Source organism: Dermacentor albipictus, chromosome 8 (assembly GCF_038994185.2).
Source record: "Dermacentor albipictus isolate Rhodes 1998 colony chromosome 8, USDA_Dalb.pri_finalv2, whole genome shotgun sequence".
NCBI classification, from domain to species: domain Eukaryota; kingdom Metazoa; phylum Arthropoda; class Arachnida; order Ixodida; family Ixodidae; genus Dermacentor; species Dermacentor albipictus.
Window position 1 is genome coordinate 61,898,315 of NC_091828.1, and position 15,534 is coordinate 61,913,848.

General features: G+C 46.7%; 2 non-coding genes across 2 annotated transcripts; both read left to right on the forward strand.

Annotated features, from left to right (window-relative positions):
• Positions 1-7,952: 7,952 nt before the first annotated feature.
• On the forward strand, positions 7,953-8,025 carry TRNAF-GAA (transfer RNA phenylalanine (anticodon GAA)). The gene has a single exon. It is a non-coding gene; the product is annotated as a tRNA-Phe (tRNA).
• Positions 8,026-8,802: 777 nt separating this feature from the next.
• TRNAH-GUG (transfer RNA histidin (anticodon GUG)) lies at positions 8,803-8,874 on the forward strand. The gene has a single exon. It is a non-coding gene; the product is annotated as a tRNA-His (tRNA).
• Positions 8,875-15,534: the final 6,660 nt, after the last annotated feature.

The window sequence follows — 15,534 nt, forward strand, 5'->3', positions numbered from 1 at the left end:
TTTTCTGCGTAATTTATAGTATGGCTTGGAATGAGTCGGGTATTTTCGATGACATGTATGTAAAAGCGAATTGCTTTTGTTTGTAATGTAGCCCATCCACCCCACTTTCGCACGTTTCCCCTCTACACACAGTATTGTCTAACTACCAAAATGACGCATGCTTGTAATTTACTTTTTTCAGCTGACGCCGTCTGGTGGAGCTTCGTGCGGGAACTATTGCTACTTACCTGGTGCCGCAACGTTGGATGAACGCACAAAAAGCTCGGAACGAGCATTGATATAGAGCGAAATAAACATTTCTTCATTTCACAGGGCGTTTTGCGTCTACTTTATTGAAATTGCACGTGGCACATATTCGATGGAGGCTTGTAAAGGTCGTTCGCAATCATTTCAATTAAATAAACGATTGCACACCAAGACCGCGCGTGATTGAGCAGCAGAAGAAAAAACTGGCTGTGGCTTAGCTAAGGTCACGACCGGCTTTATTAAGTAATAAAGCCGGTCGTGGCTAAGGTTAAGCCCAGGATGCGAAGCATACTAGCCTTTATTTTAACGCGACAGCGTTAAGGACCCCGTGTCGCAGAAAAGCCGGTGTCGTCGGCGTCAGCTCAGGCGTGCGGCGCTTGCTCAGGCGCACATTTCGTTGTCGCGCCGAACGCTGCGTTGCTCGACGCTCACCGCGTCCGATGCGGGGCGCGTAGTCGCTGCGCCGTAGCAAAGCCACCTAGAAACAGTCTCTGTAGCACGCCGCAACCTTCGCTTCTCATTCCAACGAGCAGCTCTGTCTCCAGGAGGCATCTCACCTCGTGAGTGTCTAGCAAAGGCAAGCGCAGCTGCTTATATACCGCCGCGACGCCGCGAGCGACGGCGCGAGTTGGAGCCCCGTTTCTCCTCTGTCGTGACGTCACGGTGTCACGTGGTCAGCCTTGAAGGCGACGCCGCGAGCGACGGCGCGAGTTGGAGCCCCGTTTGTCCTCTGTCGTGACGTCACGGTGTCCACGTGGTATTGAAGGCGACACCGCCGCGCACGGAGGAAGGAAACTAAGGAGAGGCCCTGACGTCACTCTTTGTGAAGCAAAAGTGAAGCCGGAAGTTGGCGTTGCTCATGGCGATGCTCCGCCTTTTGTGCCACCCTCCTCTCTTGTTTACATCTTTCGCGAAACCACGCCGCGCTGCGCGTGGTTTCGCGCGCGGAGCGCTCGCGCTCGCGCAACATCCGGCAGAGCACGGTGCAGGTAACACAGCGCAACAAGACACGGTGACTAACGCAAACCCGCCCACACAGCGCCTTTGCCACGGCACGAAACCTACCAGAGCAACACGTGTGAGCGCTCAAACAACGCCGCCATTGTGGCCCAAAAGGCGTGGCCATACAGCAAAAAAAAATAAAAAAGCAGCAAAAAAATGAGAACCTACCACGTCATTTCCGCCACATTTTTCTCCTAGCGCGCGGAGGGGGTAGGGCCTCTCCTTAGTTTCCTTCCTCCGTGCCGCCGCGCCTGAGGAGCTGGGTTGAGCTCTAGTAATATGCTTCGCATTAAAGAAAAGGCGCCGAGTAGCGCAGCCGGCGTAGCGCGTGCCAGCTAGCGTTCAAAAGGCGCGCGCCCAAAAGCGAAACCGGAAAATGTTAATCACATCCACTTGGTGCGCTACCATCAATTCGGCCGCTGGGCCCTATGGGAGTGTCCGCTACTTGTTTACTGCCATTGTTTTTGTATCTAACAGCGCGACGAAGTGGAACGTTGCGAGACACCAAATAGGAAAACCTCGACAGTTGTTCTGGCTAACAGCGTGTGCTCTCTACCGAATTATGTAATGTAAAATCGAGAGCTATCCCATTTTCTTTTCAGTAACAAACGTATATCGCCAAACGCGTTATTCCTTTAATGAAGCCAACAGCTTCCTATAAGCGTTCGTCTATTCCTACACACTGACAATCATCGCAAGTGGTTTCTTCTGAACAATCTTTTCTGCACATTTTCGACGATTTTTTTAAAGCATGACTTGAACAAAAGTTTCGCCATGCCATCGCTTTGCACAGTGTGTAGAATTAAGCTTTCTGTCCTAAGACAAAGCCTTAGCCCGTGCGCTCCTATGTAAATGCGTGGGAAAGGAGAAATCGTTTTTCTCGGCAACCACTGTGCCACGTTTGATGAGGTCTGTTGCATTTAAAAGAAAATCTTAAAATCAGGTGACTCTGGATAGGGAATTTTTTATATTGGGCCGTCAACTTCTTAATAAAAGATTGTTGAAATCGAAAATTTTCAGGAAATGAAATTATCAAGTTTACAACTGCGCAACTCTGCAATGAAAAAACGATATCAAATCTGTAAATTGCATTTGGCAGTGCACTTAAAGCGGATGAAATTGATGTTTTATAAGTTGCTATGAACTATACCACTAATATGTGAATAGGACTTTTTCAAGACCATTCAACAATGTAACGCGTTGACGTAGGATATAAATTGATATACCAAATTTGTCCGCTTTGGGTGCTCTAGTGAAGTGCAGTTTACACAATTGTGATAGCTGTTCTTGGTGCAGAGCTACGAATTTGTAAACATCGTGCTTATGTTTCTTTTAACTTATCAATTCTTGCAAATTTAGTTAAAAAAATCCATGCCCTGAATTCAAATTCCTCGTCCAACGGTCACTAGAATTTAACTTTCTTTCTCAAATGCAACACATTTTATTAACATTGACCCAATGGTTATCTCAGGAAAGCGTTTCTGCGTTTTACACTTATTCGAATAGGCGCCATCGGGGTTGGGCCCTAACTAAAGCTTCCTCTCAACACTTACGCGTGCTGCTATACTTTCGAAGAACAATTAAGTAATGGAATAAACTGCCAACGCCAGTTTAATAAAGCACTAGCGCAGAACTATCTGAACACATGATGAAAGTACTGTGAAACCTATGCATATGAATATGTATGTGGTACAGCATGGTATTTTAACGCGCTGTATTTATTCATTTTGCATATGTAATGGATTACATTGTGTATACACCTTGCCTTCTCTTGTGCTGATATGCAATAAGCTAGCGTTCTTGTTATTTTATGTTGTAATCTTCATGTAATGTCGCATTGATGCAGAACTGCTACTTCTGACCCACCCCGTAACAGCCGACATGGGTCAACGGTATTTACTTATTCACTATCTTCACAGGCGCTGACGTTGGAGTATTACGTCAAGCAGGGGAGGTGTATATATATATATATATATATATATATATATATATATATATATATATATATATATATATATATATATATATATATATATATATATATATATATATATATATATATATATATATATATATATATATTACGATCTCGTTGCGTGCATGACAACTTGCCTGAGAAGGAGTTCAACACAGCATTACCAGAGATGTCCATAGTTGTGCCACCTGTGATGATATGTGGCGCAGAAACGGAACAAGAAATGTTCTAGATAATTCGAATGCATACGCTGGGGGCACCTAGGTTGCGGGTACGAGAAATAGCGTCGGAATTTGCGGCGCAAACGTGGAACCCACGGACATCCGCGTGCACCGAGAATATCGTCCGTTAACCTCTAGACCACCATTTCTAAAACTTCTGCCAGACTACGCTTCGAGAAAAATCTGCGCCGTGTGTTCCAAGGCGACTTGTGTTCTCGTATATCTTGGGCGTACGCTGAACCAGATCAAGATAGCACGCGACAATTCATCGGCCTGCAAGCACCGGAACGCGCTTTCCCATTCTTGTAGTGCAACTCAAAGTTATCATTTTTGATGTGACTCTTCCTCCCCGCCCCCGGAGCTGAGTGCAACACGGACAGTCCGAAGCAAGCACCCGTAAGCCGATCCTTGGTCTCCGCGTCTCTGTGCCGCTGTCAAAGCACATAGCCAAGCCACTTGTCCAGTCGACCGCCGAGTGCCGTCTGCGACGAATTTAGCAGACGACGGCGAGCCGCACTGAAGGAGGCTTCCGAGACTGACGGCGCGGCATGCATCGTTCCAACCGTGCCGGCTTCGCTTTCCCCCGGGTGCACGGTTTGTTCTTCCCAGAAATGCCGCTCGTTTTCCCGTCAGCTGTGCCGCCTTCCGCCCGGCGACCCCCTCTTCCCTTTACTCAGCCCCCTCCCACGCATTCTGCCCTCTGAGAGGCTCTGAACGCGGCCGCGTGCCAAAGAGAATTCGTGGGCGGCCCTAAGAATGCGCGCCGTGCAATTGTCTCTGCCAGCTGCGAGAGAAAAAAGGCAAGTTCGACGGCCCTTTCGGCGGGTGGCTATGGCGCCCGCTTGTGTACTGTCATCGCCAGCGGTGCTTATTTTGAGGTTGGTCCGCACCGTTACCTTGCATTGTGCTAACGCGAACCGAAAAACGATTAAACGAACCGCGACGCTCGCGGGTACAGATGGCTCGTTTCCCGCATAACGTCTCCAACAAGACTATCCTAAGAGCGATAGCACGTCGCACTCAGACTTAAGTTATAGAAGCGCGATAAAGCGAAATGCTAAATTAGCTCATTGATAAAGCAGACCTTCAAAACTCTTGTTTCTTTTTTTTTAATTTCGAGGGGTGTTTGATTATTTGAAAAGAAAGAAAAGAAAACTCAAGCATTCTTGCTTTTCTTTTCTTTTTTTAATTTCACGCGGTTACTCCGGCGTCCGTACGTCAATTTGACGTCACGAATTTCAAAGAAATTTTCCGTGTTCGGGTAAAGGTTCCAGAAATTTGCAAAGTTGAGTGTGTGGCTCTTCTCGAATGCAATTTAGTCCATTTCTACCAATAAACAATCAACTTTACCCATTCGCAGACGTCGTCAAAATCCACTACCTCACGCGTATTGCTAGAGCGTCTTGCACTTCAAGGCAAGGTCGCCACCCGTCTCTTTTTTTTTTTTGTCCTTTCTTGCTTACCAAGCATTTTGCGGCTTTTTTCAGTATTGTAGAACGGTGTGAATTGCTAGCAGAGTTAAATATAGCTTTTTTCCTTAGTGTCGCTTTAAGTTTTGAGGTTGAACGTTCTGAAGCAAGTCACGGGATTTCGGGGTATACGCCGTAACTTAAAGGAGCCGGATTAATTTCAAACTACCTGAGCTTCTTTAACGAGCGCTTTTTTTTTTCTTCTTTCTTTTTTTTCGCGTTCCGCCCCCGTCCTAAAGCGACCGTACGAGTCCGGACAACGAACCCGCGATCGGTTGCCGAGCGTCCACGTAGCCCCTTAACTATACCACGCCGGTTCACTCCGTCCTTAACCAACGCGACGGTCAGATATGGTAACCCACGTGTAACCGCGTGTCTGGGAATTCCCGGGAGGCGCCACGACTGTTTAGGGGTGCGATTGCGGAAATGTCTCGCTGCCTGTCGCTCCAACGGTATCTCCGGGCGAAGCAATATATTTTCCCCGAGGGAACTCGAACGCGTGCAACGTTCGAGCTCAGACGCCCAAAACGCGTGCGCTGCGGTTTGTCTTCACGGGCGGGTGAACAGAGGTTACGCAGATAACGGTCGAAGGCGCCACGCGGGACAAAGCGTTGAGCGGTGCCAAATTACGGACGAACGTTACACGTCTGCAGGCTACAAGCTGTCAAATCTGGACCTGGTCCGCCATCAGCTTGGGCAGCTGCGTTTCACGAGAAGAAAGCCCTGCTCGCATTTATTCAACTACTATGACGTGTACTGTGCAACCTGGAAAGAGGTTGGAAGAACTGGACATTGTGAGACCTGCAAAATTTCGAGTTCGCGCGATGAGTTATCTAAAAAAAATATATATATGGCTGTCTGTAACGTTACGCCGAAGGTGTAGCCGTCTAAGTTCCCCATTTAAATCGTTCCTGCGGATACAGCGAAAGACATCCGACGACCCTAAGATTGGATTTCCAAAATGTCCAGGTCATGAATTAAGAAGCGTGGCCATAGTCTGCCTGTACAAATGAGCTAATTCACGAGTGAAGGGACGGCTTGAAGCAGATGGCGAGGTGGAACGCCCAAAGGCACCTGACTGTACATCTAACAAAGCACGTACGTTGCGGAGATGGTGATGCAATATTTTTCTTTCTTACGAAAGTAATACAGCGCTACTTTATTTAAGCCAAGGACACAAGAAAGAACTGACGGGACGGGCGCCAGTCCTGTCCAGTCTTTCTGTGTCCTCGTCTTAAAAAGTAGCCCTGGATTACTTTCGTAAGAAAGCAGAAAAATAATGACGTGAGAACGGAGTGATAGCTGTGCTTGGGATATTCTCCTCTGTATTTGATGACTATTAGCTACAGTCGGTGACAACTGACTATAACACATATATACATATAGACCTCTATTACGTGTCCGACATCCCGCACTTCTCGTTCACACATGTGTGCACTTTCTTTTTTCACTTTGGCACTTCTGAGGCTACAAAACGATGCAACAAATAAATATGATAAACAGCGACAAAATGAGCAACGATACAGCAATGACACGCGATTGAGAAGGAGACGAAGCACATATACGGAAGGAGAGATAAACTGTGAGAAGATAGCAGAAGAGTGCAGCTGGTAAGTAGGCTCATGAGATAGTGCGAAGTTCGAAACTCAAAGAAACAACACGTTTTGGAAGATATCAATATGAAAAAAATGACAATCATAAAGACTTTGCATTCTGTGGAGAGGCGAGAGCCTGCTGAAAGAGGCCGGGACGTGCAAGAGCATGTGATCCTTGGTAGTTTTCTGTGGAATCGCTCGTGAAACATACGCTGATAATAATAATAATAATAATAATAATAATAATAATAATAATAATAATAATAATAATAATAATAATAATAATAATAACTTTATTTCCCTCCAGAGAGTGATAAGGGAATGAGAAAGAGCCCTTGACTTAAGTCGTCAACTTTTTAATTTAATTCTTGAGAATTGAAAAATTGCAAATAATGACATTAAATTGTGGGGTTTTACGTGCCAAAACCGCGATCTGATTATCAGGCACGCCGTAGTACGGCACTCCGGATTAATTTTGACCACCTGGGGTTCTTTGGCGAGCGCCTAAGCCTAAGTACACGGGTGTGCTTGCATTTCAGCCCCATCGAAATGCGACCCCGCGGCCTCGTCCTTGCCAGCATAACACCAGGGCCACTAAGCAACCACGGCGTGTCATAAGATTGAAAATTAAAACTAAAAGAATAAAGTTTACAACTATGTAACACAGCAATAAAACGCGATTTAACACTTTTGTAAACTGCACCTAAGAATGCATCTAAAGCGAACAAAATTAATGCTTATATGGTTATACACCGCTCTGAACACCTACCGTTAATTTGTGAGTAGGTCTTATGTAAAACCGTCGTAAACATTGTAACAAATGCCTGAGAGCTAGAAATGCAGATATCAAGTTTGTCCGCTTTGCATGCGATATCGGTCATGGCGCCGAGTTTCGGTTTTGTACGGATTTGTGAACTTGGTCGCACAATTTTTTTTTAGAAAGAAAACTGTCCTGCTTTCAAGAAGTTTTGTAGAAATACCAAATCCCTAAATCAAAATTGGCCTTGCTTCAGCCTCTACAATGTAACTTTTTCTCTCAAGTATAACAAACTCCATTAAAATCAGCCAAACGCCGAACCTATCAAGAGTGCTCCACTTGCATCTGGCCTCAAACAACCTCCGAGGATGCACTGGATATGACTCATATATCTACTAGAACATATACTAGAACATATACGTTTGTTTGTATATGTCTGTCAAATATAATAAGCAATTCAAAGCGGCAATTACGTTTCATGGGCCAACTGCACCACTTTGTACCCTCTTTCTTTCTCTTCTTTCTTTGTCTGTTTTCCTGCTTTCTCTTTCTCTCTTTATTTTATATTTTATTGGTACTGCACAAGACAGAACAGTACAACACGTGGCATGAGGTTGCGACTACTGGTTGCGGCGAGGAGCCCTAGACGACGTCTCGACTTGGCGCCTAACGACTGCTAGTCTTCGTGCCGAAATAGCTCAGTTGGGAGAGCGTTAGACTGAAGATCTAAAGGTCCCTGGTTCGATCCCGGGTTTCGGCAGGTGCTTCTTTTTTTTTTTTTCTCAAAGATTTCATATCTGTTCTTTTTCTTTTTGCACTCCATGCGTAGCGTGGATTTTTCAGAGCTGAAATTCAACTACAGCATTGTTGACACCGTCCGCTTACAAGTCAAATTGAGATATGCCATCCCTTCGAACCTACATCGTTCGTGTCACCGATGCGTTAACATTACGTTTTAGCTCACCTTAATGTGTACCGCTGCTGAAATATCTAGTTCCTTATCTAGTTCTTTATCGAGTTGCGCATGCATTGGCTCAACGCAAAGGTCACGGTGTCTGAATGTGCCGCTTTCCACTTCCACATATCGCAAGACTTTTCCGAAGTATATACCTGAACCACGAGCACAGGAAATGCTCGTATCCTCCCAATTCCCGTACTTCTTACACTCATTACAAGGCAGTAGGAAGCAATCTGCCGTTTATCAATAAGGAAATGTTAAAAGTTCTCATAATGGAACTCGCGAAATACTTCCAACGGCATATGCACCGCTGGGGCTGGCGACGCGAGTTGCTCTAGAGAAGTGCGGCTTGCGCCGTGAAAGACGTCGTGGAGGTCGCCAAAATGCCAGTTAGCTGGGACTCAATACAATAAGACCACCGATACGGGTCGGCTGCGCTAGTTTTCAGAGTGACAACTCGGCAAAACATCGCCGAACTACGCAAAGAAAAACCAGTGTAAAAACACTCGAGAGCCACAGCTGCGGCCTCGAAAGCCTCCACATCCAGTCATAACGGCAGCGAGATCGCCCGGACGGGTAGCCGTGATCGTATAGTGGTTAGTACCTTGCGTTGTGGCCGCAATAACCCAGGTTCGAATCCTGGTCACGGCACTCTTTTTTTTCTTCGGCTATTCTTTTTTTTTTTTAACAAAGGCGTTTATAGTATGCATAAGCAACGGTGCCGCAACGTAAGTCCTTTTTTTATTTCTTTTTTAAATAAAAACACTATCGTCACACCTGCTTCCGACGCGCGTTTTACGCTGCGTTCAGCTACAATTGAATGAAGTTCTCGTACGCTTTTACAGGTGTTTACTGTGTACTTGTGCACATTACGTCGTTGCATTCTGCGAACTGTGCTACAAAAAAAAAAGATAACTGCGGTGGCCGTTGACGTTGATCGGAGTATTCAAAATGAAGTTGTCTGCCGTGCATCTGCATGATGAGCTTTTAAAGTGAGGTCGCTTTCATTCTCTACACTGGTATTGAACGCGTCTTTACATGGTCGGAGATAAATCGAACATTTGTTTTTTTTAGCAAAACGTAAACAGTTAGATCTACTTTGCTTCCACAGTGCACGCGACAGAATGAAATGTTTAGTTGCCCGTATCAGTCACTTCATTTGCCAGCTACTGTGAAAATTACTCGCGCACACCTGTGGCACAACTAAAGTGTCAAATAAATGTCCTGGAACTTTTAGAGACAAAGCCCTGAGGTAATGTCCTGTGGCAATGTCCTAGAATACCGTCAGTGCATACCTACTTACGTTGCAATCTTCGTATAGGAGCAATGCTTCTTCATTGAATAAATAAATAAATAAATAAATAAATAAATAAATAAATTGTATATGCGTCAACAGGGTATCCAAGCTAACATTAGTCATGCTGCTGGAATGCTAGAAAGAAAAATTATTTCACCGGTGCTGTATGGCCGAAAACCGCAAAATCGAAATTCCGGTGGCGACGCTGCCTTGAAGTTTCCGCGCCAGCTCTGTGTGACGTCATAGATTGTGACGGCAGCTTTATTGGGTCTAGTTAATCATTTCTCAGTAAGAGTAAACTGCACTGTCTTCTAAAGGAGCATAAGACTAAACATGACAAGTTCCGGGAAGTTTTATTACGCCAAGGAAACCCAAACACACACACACACACACACACACAATATATATATATATATATATATATATATTGAAATCCATGACGTCACGTTGAAGTACCGGTGCCGAAGTACCGGCGCGAAATTCGAAAAATTGACCTTCAACCTTCATTTTCCCCTTCTAATAATCATCTGTTATCGGGAAATTAACGAAAATTTTGAAAATTCGTTATCAGTCTAAAGTTATTCAGTACGTCAGTGGTTAACACTTTACAGTCCCCCGAAAAAAATGCAGCCGCAAGATCCAATTATCTCACCTATGGTATTGGGTCATCACGTAGATACTGGCTACGTTTGCATGAACTCAGTAGGAGTGCGTCGAGTCAAAATAGCCTGACTCGACAGCGTTTATGTAAACTCGTATTTGACGGGTCGAGATTGCAGCGACAGCCTGCGTCGAGACCAGAGATAAGACAGCGTCTCGTTAATCACTGCTGGCTGGTAACCATCGACCTGACCTGTCCGCATTTGCATGTGCGCTCCAAATGGGTCGGGCTGGGCTGGCTGGGTAACCTAGAGTGCCTCATTGCGCACTTCGTCCCGACGCGAGGAGGTCATCGAGGCACCCTACCTACCCCGTGCAGTCGGGCTGGCTCAGCCAGCAATGATCGACCGCTAGCTGACAGCTTAGACGCTACTCAAACCCCGTCTCCATCGCTCGTCGGCCCGCAAGGCAGTGAAGGCCCTGCTTCTTGAGGTCGAGTGGAATGTGTAAAGTGCGTTCGACTGCCTGGTGCAGTGCGAGCGCCCAACGCATCTCTCCCGTCCTTCCATACCCCTTTTCCCTTCCCCCGGGGTAGGGTAGCTGACCAGTGCCTTGACCCTTTCTTTTCATCTCCTCTAAGAAGACGGAAACATACAATGCGCATTCTCCAAGTCACTGCTTGGCTTTTCATCTTCCCATATTTATTTCATTTTCTTTGTTACATTTTTGTAATAGCGCGACCTGCAATGACTTATTTTTTACAGCGAAGCTACATGTGACTGCCATCCCGGGATACCTTGGTCTCCGTCGACAGACAGTTCAACCAATCACAGAGGAAGGTGCGCGCCGCATGCGCCCCTGGGTTCCATTGCAGGGTCACCAGATGGCGCTGGCATCCACGTCAGCGACAGTACCGGCCGTGCGGGGGGAAGAAATAAAGGAACCAGAAAGCTCGCGCATAGCGTTCGCCGCAAGCGCTTCCCGGTAAAGATCACTGTTGCGTACGTTGCAGTTGCCGGGAAGCAGCAACTGCAGCACGCGAAGCAGGTAGTGACGTCACTACACTTTCATATGTAAAAGGAGAACCCGCCTAGCAATTGATTTCATTTGTGTTGTGATAGCGCTATGGGAAGGCCACGAAAAGTTAGGACTCTCGAAGAGGAGTGTGAACACGATGAGCGAGGAAAGCAAGAGCAACGTCAATACGCACAACGGCGTCGCGCTCAGGCTTGGCAGGACCCAGTTCATGGCTACGTCACATTGGTCTGTCGGACCAGGTAATACTACCGCTTCGCTGGCCAATCGCCTACGCAGTGTGGACTGGAGCTCAATTTTTTCTGGTTCTACTGCCGTAATCTTTTTTTGCCATTGCTCTTTCTTTTTGAGATCTTTCGATTTCTTCTTTTTTTTTTTCATGCTTGCTTCCATTCTACAGATCTTCCGTTTCTATGCTTCTGCCCCCTCCTCCCTGAAGAGTAGGCAGGCGTACCGTTTCCAGTCTCGGTTGGCAAGCTTGCTTCTTGCTTTCTTTGCCTCTCCTTCACTTGTATATATGTTTTCAACCTATATAATAAGGATATAAATAATTGATCAGTCGACCTCTCATGTAAAGGAAGTTACGGTAATTAAGGAAAGCGCGCAGATGACGCGTCTGAGATGCAATACAATTTTTTTTTTTTTCAGGGACACAAAATTGCGGCGGAGGAGGGGTGAAGGGAGTGGAGACAGTAAAGTAATTAGGTGCCCTTAGAAGTGGAATGACATGCGAGTCAGACTGCAGGCTATGGCGTTCTGGTGCAGAGCGCGAGGTCGTGGGTTGAATTCCTGACCGTGGTGGCATGCAAGAACGACCGTGTACCATGCATTGAGTCTTGTTTAAGAAACCCGAGTTCTCATCCAGAGTCCTCCATTCCAGTGTTCCTCACAGCCCATGTACTGTGCAGCTTGAGGAGGTTAAACAGTTTTTTTTTTTTTTTTGGAACACCCTTGATGCCCAGCTAACCTGGAAGTTTACTTTCTTTCATTATTATTATATGGTTGTTACTGTTGAGCTCACAGTCCGACGCAACCTTGCTTCGGACATTTCCTCCTATTTCCACCCACAAGTCGGCTCGTCGGACGTCGCTTCGCCAAAAATAGTCCACCAAATTCCGAACCCCGCATAACCAACCACTCTTCTACCACTAAAGTTGGTCATACCTTCTCTTTTATTATTTACAAAGTTATTCCTCCGGATTGTGCAAACGGCATCCCACCAACAAATGTAACGGGAAAATAAAACACATACCAAGCATATATCATTTATGTTAGCTCTTCTCAGACTGAAATATTAAAATTGCAAAACAATAACCGGACATCGACTCATGCAAGAGGCCACGTTTCTACCAGAAAGCTTGCCTTCGTGCACGTAGTTTCGCGTTAAACATTTTGGTTACATAAGCTGCATTTGCCGGGAAGCATGAAAATCAGTAAGGGCTATTTGAATGCTTTTTTTTTAATTATGGGGTTTTACGTGCCAAAACGACTTTCAGATTATGAGGCACGCCTAGTGGAGGACTCCGCAAATTTCGACCACCTGGGGTTCTTTAACGTGCACCTAAATCTAAGTACACGGGTGTTTTCGCATTTCGCCCCCATCAAAATGCGGCCGCCGTGGCCAGGATTCGATCCCGCTACCTCGTGCTCAGCCGCCCAACACGATAGCCACTGAGCAACCACGGCGGGTGGTATTTGAATGCTATAGCGTTCCATTCTTAAAGGCTAAGCTTAAGCGTTCTCGAATTCTTTTTTCTCGGGGTTTCGATTCTGTCATCGTCGTTCGGAAAATAGTCACCGCTAGTAACTGCAAAGGCGCCAATTGCAATGTGCGCGCCGCAGAGACGTAGCCGACAGTAAAGCGAGGAGTTGCAACGGCAGCTGAGTCGGTGTCCCGCGCGGGGATCGACAAATTAGGATGCGACAAACGTGGGAGCAGTGAAAACCAACGAAAAAGGAAACATAAAACAAAGGACAAAGAGGCAGACGAAGACAGACGAGCTTTCCTGGAAGAACCGGCCCGTCAAAGCTCGACCTGAACGATGTTGCTAACAAATTATCCCAGCATTCAGCGGAACAGAAAGACGCCGCTAAACCACGTTCTGGTCCTACGCGCGCTGTAAAGGAATAAAATCACATGGAAGACGCGAACGAGGAAGAAGATGGTAGAAATTTACGACGCCTGCCGGACGCACGCAGTTCGCACTCTTATCAGAAAGCTTAAACGGCGCCTTCGTAGAGAAGAAGCCGCGTTTTGTCCCTCTCCCGCTCAGGATCTTCCTTTCTTGTCGCAGGCCTCGGCTATTCTGGAAGTCTCGAGGGCCGCGTTGATCACAAAAACATTTTCCAGCCGTGGCTGTTCGCTCGCGACCACTGTTAAAGCCCACGGCTAAACACGTGACGGTAAAAGAGATAGCGCAGCTAAAGAATCGTAAGTGAAGCAAAACAAAAATAAGGTGCCGGAACGGAGGAGGGCAGCTTGGAAGCAAAGCGAGGCACGAGGAGATCCCGTGCTGTCGGCAGATCCTCAAAGGCCGTGCAGCAGACGACAAAGATGCCGCCGCGGCAAAGCAGACGATCAGCCTTTTGCCCTTCTGCTGCTACTTTTGCCACTCCCCTTACCCTCCCGCGCAGTGCGCCGTCTTTACAACAGCACCACGCACAACAATCTCGGCTTGGGAGAATTAGAAGCAGGGCGGCGAGGAAAAAGAATATACAAGAAAGATCGCACTCAACAAAACCGCAAGACAAGGCCGCCGCGTGCGAGATCCGTGCCCGCGGCATCCCTCTTTCTGTTTCGTTCTTTTGTGATTTTGCAGCGACGACCGCGCCTGCTTCCCTCGCCCGCCATCAGAAAAACACGGAGGCGGAGCCATATTTTTTTTTCCGCGATAATTAAAGCAGACGTATCCAGATGGCGCCTCTACCGCTCTGAGGAGGCGTCGTCTGCTAGCCGTCTGCGAGCAGACGACGCGCGGGCCCCATTAGTAGTATGCCGTAGTTTACTCTTCGAGGCTCTTCTAAATTACAGCGAGCACGTCGACAGCGGCGACAACAGATAAAGGCGCTCAAGCGTTTTGTTGGCAGCGGCCACGATAACGCGAGCCTCGTCGGTTCGACATATGCCGCAAACGACGGCGTTACATCACACCGAGATAAAGAGCTGCGCCCCACTTATTTAGGCTCGAGTGCCGTGGCCGAGTTTCATTGTGCTAAGCGAGGTTAGATAAGAACTATCGGTGGGATGGGCAGGCCGCCTGCGTGCGCTACGGGATCTCTCCGGTTGTATACATAGAGGCCTCTAGCGGCAGGCGTTCTCTTATCGTTGTCATTTAGAAGAACCTTACCAGTAGGGAGGGCATATAGCGAGTTCACTGTAACAGCAGACAATGTAAAAAAAAAAAAGTGGTAGATGTGCTGTCTAGAAGAGAGCTGACGCTGATGTGTGCTACATTGCACAGCTGTGCCCAGAACACAGTGCGTCAGCAGGGTGCAGAGCTGCTGAAGACGTAAACGAAAAAGAAACGTAATGAATGCATTTTTGTTGTTGACTGCCACTGAATACATTTATTCATTCGGATGTAACTATATGCCTAAAATGAGCGCATTTCGAATTCGGAAGTACATTTATACAGAAAGAACGGTGTTAACTTGTAAGCAGTTGACTCCACCATGGAGATTGCCGCTTCTGCACTTGTGAATGGTACTTGTACTAAGTGTGTTTTGACGGTGCGATTAGGTCATATACGGCGCCATTTGCACCGATTATAAAGTAATGTTAATAAACACCAGTTAGGTAGCGCACTTCTCAAGAATCGCAACCATGTAAGACGCAGGAAGATATACCTCTGTTCTTTCCTGAGCAGTGGATAAACACGGCATGTAAGTTTGCCATTTTTAATACTTTTGCTGTTGCAATCGAAAGTTCAGATCAACAATTATTTTTAAGGAGACCGACGTACTTCCTCTTGTGCCTCATATATTAGTGCAAAAGCTTTAAAGTTCTATTATATAAAAGAAAGAGAAAAAGAAAGAAGAGGAGAGAAGAAAATCCGACATGATGCCTTCTGAATCTCCGGCAACCTGCAGCGAGTTAATGGAAGCTGCGGCAATGGGAAATAACGCCAAGTAGTAACAAGCGCCGACCTTGCGCCGCTAACAACTGCAAGCCCGGAAGCAGAAGCACACTGTACAGGCAGAGATTCCTCGCCTTAATTTATTAACTGTGTCGCAACTACTTTGGGTCGCAACAGCTTGCGAACCGCAGGGCTTAACCAGAGACTACCTTTGTTAAAGAATACCAGATGGCGCCACACGCGGTGCGAGTGACTCCGCCCTCTCTCGCCTCGCACCGCACGCGGACGTCCCACGCGCGACGT